This window comes from Scomber japonicus, chromosome 10 (assembly GCF_027409825.1).
Source record: "Scomber japonicus isolate fScoJap1 chromosome 10, fScoJap1.pri, whole genome shotgun sequence".
NCBI classification, from domain to species: domain Eukaryota; kingdom Metazoa; phylum Chordata; class Actinopteri; order Scombriformes; family Scombridae; genus Scomber; species Scomber japonicus.
Window position 1 is genome coordinate 35,745,645 of NC_070587.1, and position 14,139 is coordinate 35,759,783.

Consider the following 14,139-nt stretch of genomic DNA (forward strand, 5'->3'; position numbering starts at 1 on the left):
AAGGCACTTGTTCCTGCAGGCTTTTGCCGGCTAAATGAAGGGACCTTGGGTTTCATGAAGGCGCTATACAAAATAAAGTTATTATTATTATTATTATTATTATTATTATTAAGGGGACAGACAGGAACATCATCACAATCTAGTGTCTAGAATGAAAGAAAATGAGTGAGAGCAGTATATGTAGTGAGGAGCTGATGGGGGAATTACACAGTGGCAGCAGGTGAACAGGTGGGTTTGAAATCATGACAGTCGCTCAAGGCTGTCAGGAGGGGGAAAACAAAGAGGAGAAAGAAGGCAGGACAGATGGGCAGGACCACTCTGGAGGCTGAAAGAGCTGCTCAGGACAGAAACTTTGGGGAAACTTCAGCAGGGGGGCTTATGTTTTTGGAGCTGACTGGGCAGCAGAGACTCAGTGAAGCTGGACAGCAGAGACTCAGTGAAGCTGGGCAGCAGTTCTTTGATGTTAACTACATACTTTTTTCACTTCTTTATTCATATCAGGATGCAGCAGCAGAGAGCAGACTCTCCTGAACCCAGCTGTGTGTCCATGAAGAGTGACTGGTCTATGGGGCCTCCTCTTTTCTTTAAAGATGGACAACCTGCTGATGGAAGGTAAGAATTTAACATCCAGTAATCAGAGCAGCATTTACAGGAGTTCATTGAGTCATCATGACTGAACATCTTTAATAAGCTGAGTGCAGATTTGAGTCATTAAATGTCCTTAAACGTGATGTTTTCTCCACAGACTTCAGCAGCAGAGCTCAGAGGTTCCCAGTGATCAGTCTGCACAGCAGCATCAAACACAGCTGGACTCCATATTTATGGTGTGTACATGTACAAACACACCTTTTACTATTAACTCCATCAACCACAGATGAAATAGTAAAGTAGCATTCAGGTCCTAACAGTGTCCATGCTGCTCTGTTTAGACCAGCAGGCCTTCAGACTGACACATGAATCACATGTTGTGTTCTACCAGTTTAAATGAAATGTTCACTTTATCTTTCTGTTCCAGCTGCTGGAGGAGAACATCCTCACTTTTGTGAAGAACGAGCTGAAGAGAGTCCAGAGGATTCTGAGTCCAGATGACCCAGAATGCTTAGAGAGTCAGAGTGAGGATGACGAGGTGTTGGACGGTGAGGAGGAAGAGCAGAGGAGGAGGAGCAGCAGAGAGGCATTTCTGAAGATCACACTGCACTTCCTGAGGAGAATGAAGCAGGAGGAGCTGGCTGACTGTCTGCACAGCAGTAAGAGGATTTTAACAGATTTAACATGATGGAGAGGAAATGGAGGCAACATGGGAGAGGTTTATATTTCAAACTCTGCTGTAAATATGTTGCACACATCTGCATCAGATCAGAGGTTGTTTGTCCTCCACTGATGAGCTGAATAAAACTGATGGAGGAGGAAAAACTAACATGTTCAGATTTCTAGACTTTCTGTAGGATCCACTCACTGATTTCATTTGTTGTTTGTTCGTTCAGGAACTTTTGCTCCAGAGTGTCGACGTAAACTCAAGTCTAACCTGGAGAAGAAGTTCCAGTGTCTGTTTGAGGGGATCGCTAAAGCAGGAAACCCAACCTTTCTGAATCAGATCTACACACCACTCTACATCACAGAGGGAGGGACTGCAGAGATCAATGACGAACATGAAGTCAGACAGATTGAAACAGCATCCAGGAAACCAGACAGACCAGAAACAACAATCAGACACGAAGACATCTTTAAAGCCTCACATGGAAGAGATGAACCAATCAGAACAGTGATGACAAAGGGAGTGGCTGGCATTGGGAAAACAGTCTTAACACAGAAGTTCACTCTGGACTGGGCTGAAGACAAAGCCAACCAGGACATACACTTCACATTTCCATTCACTTTCAGAGAGCTGAATGTGCTGAAAGAGAAAAGGTACAGCTTGGTGGAACTTGTTCATCACTTCTTTACTGAAACCAAAGAAGCAGGAATCTGCAGGTTGGAAGAGTTCCAGGTTGTGTTCATCTTTGACGGTCTGGATGAGTGTCGACTTCCTCTGGACTTCCACAACAATGAGATCCTGACTGATGTTACAGAGTCCACCTCAGTGGATGTGCTGCTGACAAACCTCATCAGGGGGAAACTGCTTCCCTCTGCTCGCCTCTGGATAACCACACGACCTGCAGCAGCCAATCAGATCCCTCCTGAGTGTGTTGGCATGGTGACAGAGGTCAGAGGGTTCACTGACCCACAGAAGGAGGAGTACTTCAGCAAGAGATTCAGAGATGAGGAGCAGGCCAGCACCATCATCTCCCACATCAAGATATCACAAAGCCTCCACATCATGTGCCACATCCCAGTCTTCTGCTGGATCACTGCTACAGTTCTGGACGATGTGGTGAAAAGCAGAGAGGGAGGAGCGCTGCCCAGGACCCTGACTGAGATGTACATCCACTTCCTGGTGCTTCAGTCCAAACTGAAGAACATCAAGTATGATGGAGGAGCTGAGACAGATCCACACTGGAGTAAGAAGAGCAGGAAGATGATTGAGTCTCTGGGAAAACTGGCTTTTGAGCAGCTGCAGAAAGGCAACCTGATCTTCTATGAATCAGACCTGACAGAGTGTGGCATCGATATCAGAGCAGCCTCAGTGTACTCAGGAGTGTTCACACAGGTCTTTAAAGAGGAGAGAGGGCTGTACCAGGACAAGGTGTTCTGCTTCGTCCATCTGAGTGTTCAGGAGTTTCTGGCTGCTCTTCATGTCCATCTGACATTCATCAAGTCTGGAGTCAATCTGCTGGAAGAACAACAAACAACATCCAGGTGGCCTGAAGTGTTCAGAGACAAATCAACACGTTTCTACCAGAGTGCTGTGGACGAGGCCTTAAAGCGTCCAAATGGACACCTGGACTTGTTCCTCCGCTTCCTCCTGGGTCTTTCACTGCAGACCAATCAGACTCTCCTACGAGGTCTGCTGACACAGACAGGAAGTAGCTCACAGACCAATCAGGAAGCAATCGAGTACATCAAGAAGAAGATCAGTGGGAATGTGTCTGCAGAGAGAAGCATCAATCTGTTCCACTGTCTGAATGAACTGAATGATCGTTCTCTAGTGGAGGAGATCCAACAGTCCCTGAGATCAGGAAGTCTCTCCACAAATAAACTGTCTCCTGCTCAGTGGTCAGCTCTGGTCTTCATCTTACTGTCATCAGAAAAAGATCTGGATGTGTTTGACCTGAAGAAATACTCTGCTTCAGAGGAGGCTCTTCTGAGGCTGCTGCCAGTGGTCAAAGCCTCCAACAAAGCTCTGTAGGTGCACACAGAACTATCCAGATTAATGTAGTTTAATCTTTGCTCAATGAAGAAAAGTAATGTTTGCAATTCTTTTGTTCTGTTGATTCTTCTCCAGGTTGAGTGGCTGCAACCTCTCAGAGAGAAGCTGTGCAGCTCTGTCCTCAGTTCTCAGCTCCCAGTCCTCTAGTCTGAGAAATCTGGACCTTAGTAACAACGACCTGCAGGATTCAGGAGTGAAGCAGCTTTCTGTCGGACTGGAGAGTCCACACTGCGGACTGGAAACCTTCAGGTCAGAATTCAACTGTCTGTCAAAGTTTACCCACCAAGCTTTTATTGTCTTTATATTTTGGATCTGTGAATTAACTTATTAAAATTCTTCTCCAGGTTGAATGACTGTAACCTTTCAAAGAGAAGCTGTGCAGCTCTGTCCTCAGTTCTCAGCTCCCAGTCCTCTAGTCTGAGAGATCTGGACCTGAGTCACAATGACCTGCAGGATTCAGGAGTGAAGCAGCTTTCTGCTGGACTGGAGAGTCCACACTGTGGACTGGAAGCTCTCAGGTCAGTTTTATTACTGTGTATATAACATAATATTTATGGCTTCTCCCCAGTTTATAGTTTACATGAAGAGTGTACTGTCTGAGCTGAAGTGATGTAACATCAAGTATACAGTAAGTAAAACTCTTTCCACACCAACATGTGAGTCAGGATATGTGTTTCTGTCATGAGAAGTCTAATATGGAGCACAATTAAAGGCAAAACACTCCCCCTGGGGATTCCCTCGTTCTGCTGGGGGACTTCAACGCCCATGTTGGTAGCGACAGTGAGACCTGGAAGGGTGTGATTGGGAGGAACGGCCCCCCCGATCTGAACCCGAGCGGTGTTCTGTTATTGGACTTCTGTGCTCGTCACGGATTGTCCATAACGAACACCATGTTCAAGCATAAGGGTGTCCATATGTGCACTTGGCACCAGGACACCCTAGGCCGCAGTTCGATGATTGACTTTGTAGTCGTGTCGTCGAACTTGCGGCCGCATGTCTTGGACACTCGGGTGAAGAGAGGGGCGGAGCTGTCAACTGATCACCACCTGGTGGTGAGTTGGCTCCGATGGTGGTGGAGGATGCCGGTCAGACCTGGCAGGCCCAAACGCATTGTGAGGGTCTGCTGGGAACGTCTGGCAGAGTCTCCTGTCAGAGAGAGTTTCAACTCACACCTCCGGGAGAGCTTCGACCACGTACCGGGGGAGGCAGGGGACATTGAGTCCGAGTGGGCCATGTTCCGTGCCTCCATTGTTAAGGCGGCTGACCGGAGCTGTGGCCGCAAGGTGGTCGGTGCTGTCGGGGCGGCAATCCTCGAACCCGCTGGTGGACACCGGCGGTGAGGGATGCCGTCAAGCTGAAGAAGGAGTCCTATAGGGCCTTTTTGGCCTGTAGGACTCCGGAGGCAGCAGACAGGTACCGGCAGACCAAGCGGAGCGCAGCTAGGGCGGTCGCTGAGGCAAAAACCCGAACATGGGAGGAGTTCGGTGAGGCCATGGAAAAAGACTTCCGGACGGCTTCAAAGAGATTCTGGACCACCATCCGGCGTCTCAGGAGGGGGAAGCAGTGCGCCGTAAACACTGTGTACGGTGGGGACGGTGCCCTGCTGACCTCGACTCAGGACGTTGTGGATCGGTGGAAGGAATACTTCGAAGACCTCCTCAATCCCACCAACACGCCTTCTGGTAAGGAAGCAGGGCCGGGGGACTCGGGTGTGGGCTCTCCTATCTCTGGGGCGGAGGTTGCCGAGGTGGTTAAAAAGCTCCTCGGTGGCAGGGCCCCGGGGGTGGATGAGATCCGGCCCGAGTTCCTCAAGGCCCTGGATGTTGTGGGGCTGTCATGGTTGACACGACTCTGCAGCATCGCGTGGACATCGGGGGCAGTGCCTCTGGATTGGCAGACTGGGGTGGTGGTCCCTCTTTTTAAGAAGGGGGACTGGAGGGTGTGTTCCAATTACAGGGGAATCACACTCCTCAGCCTCCCTGGTAAGGTCTATTCGAGGGTGCTGGAGAGGAGGGTCCGTCGGATAGTCAAACCTCGGATTCAGGAGGAGCAGTGTGGTTTTCGTCCATGCCGTGGAACAGTGGACCAGCTCTACACCCTCTGCAGGATCCTTGAGGGCGCATGGGAGTTTGCCCAACCAGTCCACATGTGTTTTGTGGACTTGGAGAAGGCATTCGACCGTGTCCCTCGGGGGATCCTGTGGGGGGGTACTCCGGGAGTATGGGGTATCGGACCCCCTGATAAGGGCCGTCCGTTCCCTGTATGACCGGTGTCAGAGCTTGGTGCACATTGCCAGCAATAAGTCGGACTTGTTTCCGGTGAGGGTTGGACTTCGCCAGGGCTGCCCTTTGTCACCGATCCTGTTCATAATTTTTATGGACAGGATTTCTAGGCGCAGCCAGGGCGTTGAGGGGGTCCGGTTTGGTGACCTCAGGATTGGGTCACTGCTTTTTGCGGATGATGTGGTCCTGTTGGCTTCATCAGACCGTGACCTCCAGCTCTCACTGGATCGGTTTGGCCATGGTCCTCAACCGGAAAAGGGTGGAGTGCACTCTTCGGGTCAGGGATGAGATTCTGCCTCAAGTGGAGGAGTTCAAGTACCTCGGGGTCTTGTTCACAGTGAGGGAAGGATGGAACGGGAGATCGACAGGCGGATCGGTGCGGCGTCTGCAGTAATGCGGACTCTGCACAGATCCGTTGTGGTGAAGAGGGAGCTGAGCCGAAAGGCGAAGCTCTCGATTTACCAGTCGATCTTCGTTCCTACCCTCACCTATGGTCATGAGCTTTGGGTCGTGACCGAAAGAACGAGATCGCGGGTACAAGCGGCCGACATGAGCTTCCTCCGTAGGGTGGCTGGGCTCTCCCTTAGAGATAGGGTGAGAAGCTCAGTTATCTGGGAGGAGCTCGGAGTAGACCCGCTGCTCCTCCACGTCGAGAGGAGCCAGATGAGGTGGTTCGGGCATCTAATCAGGATGCCTCCCGGACGCCTCCCTGGTGAGGTGTTCAGGGCACGTCCCACCGGTAGGGAAGACCCAGGACACGCTGGAGAGACTATGTCTCTCGGCTGGCCTGGGAACGCCTCGGGGTCCCCCAGGAAGAGCTGGACGAAGTGGCTGGGGAGAGGGAAGTCTGGGCTTCCCTGCTTAGGCTGCTGCCCCCGCGACCCGACCCCGGATAAGTGGATGAAGATGGATGGATGGACAATTAAAGGCCGTCCACACTAAGAATGATAACATCCTGTAAACAGCGGTATCTGTCCTGTGCCCCAGTGTTGCTTGCAGCTAATTACTGTTGAGCTGTTACTGCTGTATGTTGTACGGAGAAATAAAAAGCAAAGCAGCAGAGTTCAGAGGTGTGTGTTGATTCAGTGTGTTGATCAGAAGTATTTCAGACACTAGTTGCTGTGATGTTTCAGTATTTACAGACCAAACTGAGCTGCAGCACATGTTAAAGCACGGTGTGTAAAAGTGCAAACTGCAGCAGTGACACACAGTATGAGCAAAGATCTGCTTCCAAACATCCACTAACTTTGTTGTTTTTACATTATAATAGAGAACAAAGTTCCAGCATCTTTGTAACTAGAGCAGCCTGTGCTTTTGAGTGTGATTTTACTATATTGTTGGTTTGATGTGTTCTGAATACTCATTGTTACAATTACACAACAAAAGTTTACGTTCTGTCTGCCACTTGGTGTTTGCAGCTGGTTGTGCTTTGCATGTGTGGGATTCTGAAACATCCTTAAATTCGGGACTATTAGGCCAATTGCTTGTTTATTCAAAGTCTAAAGACTGTCCAAAGTAGCCTGGGCTATTCCAAGTGTTTTCAGTTTCATCCATTTTTTTGAGGGTCTTAAGTGTATTTCACGTTAGCCTCTCTAACTCTGGTCCTGTGCTGCCTTATAGTCTCTCTAAATCTGGTCCTTATGGCCTCTCTAATTCTGGTCCTTATAGTCTAACTCTGGTCCTTATAGCCTCTCTAATTCTGGTCCTTATAGTCTAACCATGGTCCTTATAGTCTCTCTAAATCTGGTCCTTATAGTCTCTCTAAATCTGGTCCTTATAGCCTCTCTAATTCTGGTCCTTATAGTCTAACTCTGGTCCTTATAGCCTCTCTAATTCTGGTCCTTATAGTCTAACTCTGGTCCTTATAGTCTCTCTAAATCTGGTCCTTATAGCCTCTCTAACTCTCGTCCTTATAGCCTCTCTAATTCTGGTCCTTATAATCTAACTCTGGTCCTTATAGTCTCTCTAACTCTGGTGCTTATAGTCTCTCTAACTCTGGTCCTTATAGTCTAACTCTGGTCCTTATAGCCTCTAACTCTGGTCCTTTATAGTCTCTAACTCTGGTCCTTATAGTCTCTCTAATTCTGGTCCTTATAGCCTCTCTGATTGTGATCCTTATAGCTTACTGTAGCATACTCGTGCCTGTAGCAAAACACCTGTCACATTTGAAATCAATCGGATGAACGGTTCGAGAGACAGACAGACGTTCCTGTCATCTATAGATAATAATAAAGAAATCACCTCTGTCATCCTGCTCCAGTTTACAGCGTCAGTCCATGCTGAGAGAGGAGCAAAGCTGCATTATAATAAATAAATAAATAAATAAACAAGGGTTGTGATTGACGGTCAGTGTTTTTATCGTTCATCAAATCACTCTGAAAGTGATCCAACGATATCTTTCTCCTCTATCATTATAGTTGTGGCGTGGACTCCTCCATCCACTGTAGTTAGAATCACTTTTAAAACTATACATTTATAGTTATCGTTCTCAGTGTGGACGGCTCTTTACTGTCATGTTCTCTATATGCAGGTAAACATAAAAAGCAGATCTGCTGGAAATGTTGATCATGATTTTCTTTACATTTAATTTTTTAAATGTTTCAACACAGATGAGATGACATTATAAATATGATGGAAGACACTAAGTTTCCTAATCAAATGATTGTTGAAATGAATATTGTTGGAATGAGAAATAAGTTAAAACATCAGTACATTTCTATGAAATCCTCTTTAGATATTCTGTGGAACAATATTTAACTGAAAAGGCATTTCTTCTGCCAACGTAGATCAGAATGCAGCCTCCAGCAGAAACATGTGCTTTCTCTCCTTCTACTAACCTAAAATGTATCTGCATGACACCAACATACAGCAGGGGGCGCTGAGTGTCAATATAAAGGCCTGAAGGACAAAATCCTGTTTATTGAGTTGAGAATGTTTTGAAGCTCATTAGATCAACTGTTGTGTGTGTTCAGTCTGTCAGGATGTCTGATCACAGAGGAAGGCTGTGCTTCTCTGGCCTCAGCTCTGAGGTCCAACCCCTCCCATCTGAGAGAGCTGGACCTGAGCTACAATCATCCAGGAGACTCAGGAGAGAAGCTTCTGTCTGCTGGACTGGAGGATCCACACTGGAGACTGGACACTCTCAGGTATGGACAGACAGGTGGACACTCTCAGGTATGGACAGACAGGCCGACACTCTCAGGTATGGACAGACAAGTGGACACTCTCAGGTATGGACAGACAAGTGGACAGTCTCAGGTATGGACAGACAGGTGGACACTCTCAGGTATGGACAGACAGGTGGACACTCAGGTATGGACAGACAGATGGACACTCTCAGGTATGGACAGATGGACACTATCAGGTATGGACAGACAGGTGGACACTCTCAGGTATGGACAGATGGACAGACACCAACTGAGGGACTGTGGTTCATGTTTAATGGTGGATATGAGTGAAGGTGTATGAAGCTGATTGTGTCTTTGTCTCTTCCTCCAGGATGGACCATGGTGGACTGCAGAGACTGAAACCTGGTGTGAGGAAGTGTGAGTGTGTTTTCAGTTTGATTCATGAGAACTTTGAGAAAAAATGGACGAAATATGTAAAATAAGTGGAAAAAAGTTTGTGGATCGACAGTTTGAGATGAAAATAACAGACTTGATGTGCAAAGACCTTCACTTTACACCAAACCTGATGAACAAACATGAATATTACTGAATATCACTGTCATGTTGACTGTTCATGTTCTAACTGAACTGTTAAAGGTTCACTTACTCTGTATGTCCAAAGCTTTCAGACACATCTCATGGTCTTCCTCAGTGATGGAGTGTCTCAGTTGTCATGGAGATGGTTTAAGTTTGAATGGTTTCAGTAAAGTAGTTAATAAATCAACAGATGATAAACTGCAGCTGTATTGTGTCTCGTTCTCTCCATCAGATGCCTGTGAACTGGAACTGGATCCAAACACAATGAACGGAAGACTCAAACTGTCTGACAACAACAGGAAGGTGACCTATGTGACGGAGGTTCAGTCATATCCTGATCATCCAGACAGATTTGGCTCCTGTCCTCAGCTGCTGTGTAGAAATGATCTGACTGGTCGCTGTTACTGGGAGGTGAAGTGGAGAGGAAGCGTTTATATATCAGTGAATTACAGAGGAATCAGCAGGAAAGGAAACAGTGATGACTGTAGGTTTGGAGGGAACGATCAGTCCTGGAGTCTGGAGTGCTCTGCTGGTCGTTATTTTGTCTGGCACAATAACAGAGAAACATCCATCTCCTCCTCCTCCTCCTCCTCCTCTGTCTCTAACAGAGTAGCAGTGTACGTGGACTGTCCTGCTGGCACTCTGTCCTTCTACAGAGTCTCCTCTGATACACTGATCCACCTCCACACCTTCAACACCACATTCACTGAACCTCTGTATGCTGGGTTTGGGGTCTGGTCTGGTTCAGCATCTCTGGTTCCTCTGTAGGAGGGAGAGTCTCTCTGGTTCCTCTGTAGGAGGGAGAGTCTCTCTCTGTCCTCTGTAGGAGGGAGAGTCTCTCTGTGTCCTCTGTAGGAGGGAGAGTCTCTCTGTCTCCTCTGTAGGAGGGAGAGTCTCTCTGGTTCCTCTGTAGGAGGGAGAGTCTCTCTGTATCCTCTGTAGGAGGGAGAGTCTCTCTGGTTCCTCTGTAGGAGGGAGAGTCTCTCTGTCTCCTCTGTAGGAGGGAGAGTCTCTCTGGTTCCTCTGTAGGAGGGAGAGTCTCTCTGGTTCCTCTGTAGGAGGGAGAGTCTCTCTGGTTCCTCTGTAGGAGGGAGAGTCGCTCCTGTGGACAGAAACTCTGCTGACTGAAGATCAGCTGCTGAAATCAAACATCACACACACTCTGCACTGTGAAGCAGATCTGTCTTCAACTCAAACACTCAGTTATTTTTCCTTCTACATGATTCATTGATTAGTGTCAGCTGACTCTGCTGTTGTTACTGTCAGGATCCAATGAGCAGCATGCAGCTCTATTCATGTTTCAATCTAATAACATCTGTCCAGCTGTGGAAGCCCACAGTGTTTTTGTGCTTCTCACATGTATTTGATCTGATCATCATCAATAAAAACTATTCATGACATTATTGTTGAAAGCATCCTCACTTTACTGACACAATGGAGAATATAACAAGCTTTTAAAATACAACACATTGTTAAAGATGAAACCAAAAAGCAGTGTGTAGTCGGCTCACATTTCAGATGTCTATGAGTTGTTAACAGCTCCACCAAATAGTGATTTTTCCCTCTAAACTAGGACAGATGGTCAGTGTCAGTCTGGACAGCAGGACCAGCTCAGCAGGGACTGGTCCAGTTCAGGCTCAGGAGGACCATCAGACTGGAGCAGCAGGTCCAACACAGTGAGGACCAGATCCTGAGCTGCCTGAGAGCTGAGAGACTTATGGCAGCAGGTTTGAAGGCTCAGCTGAAAAACCAGACATCCTCCCAGAGTTAGACGACTACCGGAGAGGGTTTGTGTTTACTGGTCTACGGGTTTACGACTGGTTGGATCCAACCAGGAGACCAGATCCACCAGAACTAAACTGAACAGGACTCAAATACAAACTGAACTAATGAGAGAATAACAAACATGTGACTAACAAGAAGGAGCAGTGTCTGTTGCTCACATTAAGACTGAAGGTTTTTACCCATCATGCAGTTATCAGACAGAGGGAAACTGTACTGCATTGAAGTTGCTCTGCTGCTCTGTGAAGATCTATTGTGTAGGACTGGATGTTATCATCACTTAGTTGAACACGTGAGGCTGCCAGGACACTGTGGGTTGACCAAGTGAGTGATGGCATCCTCTGGCTTGTCAGGTGGGCACCCTCCTTCCTCCTTCCTTGATGTTTCACTGATAGGTCCACAACACCAGCAGTGAATCCTGACGTCCCGGTTTATCCATCTGCTCACTTGGAGTCTTTTCTCTTAACCCACAACACAACTCAGGTCCTGAGTGATGGCATCCTCTGGGTTGTCAAATGGGCACAATCTTAGTCAGGAAGCAAAGCCACTGGCCCAAGTCTGCCGCCAGCTTCCAGTCATGTGTCCCACTTAGCCCTCCAGCATCTGGTCTTGAAGTGGCAAGTCTGGCCTTACTCTCACCTTCCCGGACAAATACTGTGGCCGGCCAGCAGGAGATAGGGGGAGGAAAGGAGTTGAAATTCGTCTGCTGCCTTTCCAGCACTGCTGCAAGACATCGTAAATGCTCAGTTGGCACCTGGAGCTCATGAGGTCCTTGCTCTATGTACCGTTTTCACTGCTTCACTCCATCTGGGTGGGCTGATGTCTAGCTGGTGCTCTTGAAGGTCAACTTTGTGGTGCCGGTGGTCTGTGCAGGCCTTTTCCAGATGTTTTTTGAGGTCTGCTTTTGACACTGAGTGGATCTCTGCCTGCAGGTTTATGCCTTCTTTCTCCGCATCTGTGAACTTTCTCCATTGTCTCTTCAGCAGCCTCTTTTCTCTGACTATGAGATGGTGTTTGGTCCCAGTGGCCTTTGTGAACCCCCTCCATTTGACTTGGGTCCTTTGGCAGATTATTTTAAGTCAACAGTCTCAAGCTTGGGTTTTAAGATGGACAGTGATTTTAAATTGGATCGGCAAATTAGTGCTGTGGTGAAGTCCAGCTTTTTTCATATTAGACAGCTGGCAAAAGTAAAGCCCTTCCTCACACTACAGCACTTTGAAACAGTGATCCATGCCTTCATCACATCTCGGCTGGATTACTGTAATGCACTTTATTTTGGAGTCAGTCAGTCCTCCCTCGCACGTCTCCAGTTGGTGCAAAATGCAGCCGCTCGCCTCTTAACTGGAGTACGTAAGAGGGAGCACATAACGCCCATCCTGGCATCCCTCCACTGACTACCTGTGCACTTTAGAGTCCATTTTAAGATTCTTTTATTTGTTTTTAAATCTTTAAATGGACTGGCCCCGCTCTACCTCTTTGAGCTCCTTCACCCCCACGCTCCTGCTCGGTGCCTCAGGTCAGCTGATCTGCTGCTCCTGGAGGTACCGAGGTCAAAGCGGAAGCTCAGAGGGGATAGAGCCTTTTCTGTAGCTGCTCCTAAATTATGGAACGAGCTTCCTTTAAATATTAGACAAGCCTCCTCACTGTCTGTTTTTAAAACTCGTTTTAAAACCCATTTTTATTCCTTGGCTTTCAACCGTGCATGAGACTCTGCTCCTGTTTTAGTGTTTTATGGTTTGTTTGTTTTAATTATTGTTTTATTGTTTTTAATTTGTTTTAAAAACAATAAACAATTATCTTAGTATTTATTTCCTGTTAATTGTTTTACGTTTCCTGTGTTGTTTTTATGTATTTATGTACAGCACTTTGTTTCAGCTGTGGTTGTTTAAAGTGCTTTATAAATAAAGTTGAGTTGAGTTGAGTTGAGTTGAGACTAGACAAACTGTTTCTTTCTGCCTCTGAGTCTTATCGAGGGTGGTTAGTTTCCGGGCTGATTTCTTCCTCTCAACAATTCCAAACCGGTTCACTCCATAGGTGTAAACTACCTGTCCTATCCTCTCCAGCTTCTTCATGGTAGTGCCTCTAAGCGTCTCCAAGATGTTGCAAAGGTCCATGTCGATCTCTGTCCACAATGCTGTCTCACAAGATTTTGGCGATTTGATGGAAGGCCTTCATCCCTAGATCTTCTTTTCTGCAGGTCATAGATGGCTGGGTTCAGGTTTCTTTTCTGTGCCTGGTTCTCCCTCCACTGGGACAGGATTGTTGATGTCCTGCAGACTGTGGTTTCTGTCCTACTGCTGAACTGAGACGACTGACTTGACTTTCTTCTCAGAAAGTAGCTGTTGATCCAATATTCCAGTTGCCCCCTTCTTCAGGCACCCTTTCTTACTCTGATGTATTTTCAGGCCTTTGGTGGATGTAACATTTGCCCAGCCACATATGCAGCTCTGGAGCCTGCACTCTACTGCAGCTGCTGCAGCCTCAGGTTTGCTGATCATCCAGTTCATAATCTTCTCTGTTCCTGTGTCCTTTGCTCGGTTGTCTGCTGATGAATCATCTTCTGCCCCCACTCTCTGTTACTGGGACCCATACACCTTCCATGCTCGATCCCACTGCCATAGGTAGCTAATCTGTAGCTGCCCTGTGGGGGTCTGTTCCCTCCTGCCAGCTGCACTTTCTCAGCAGTCACAAGGTCTTTCCCTTGTTTTCAGCTGCACTTCCACCAGATGATCAGATCTATTGTGTGGATGGACTGGATGTTATTATCCCTTAGTTGAACACATGAGGCTGCCAGGACTGTGTGGGATGACCAAGTCAGTGACGGCATCCTCTGGGTTGTCACGTGGGCGCCCTCCTTCCTCCTTCCTTGATGTTTTGCTGATAGGTCCATGACACCTCCAGAGGGTTCAGCAGTGAATCCTGGCGTCCCAGGCTCAACCCCAAGATGCCATCTTCTCACTTGGAGGCCCAGGTGGAGTCCTTTCTCTTAACCCACAGCCACTGGCTCCTCATCTCAGCGGCTTAGTTCTTTGACTGCCTGCTGGTGGTCCTTGCCTCCAACTCC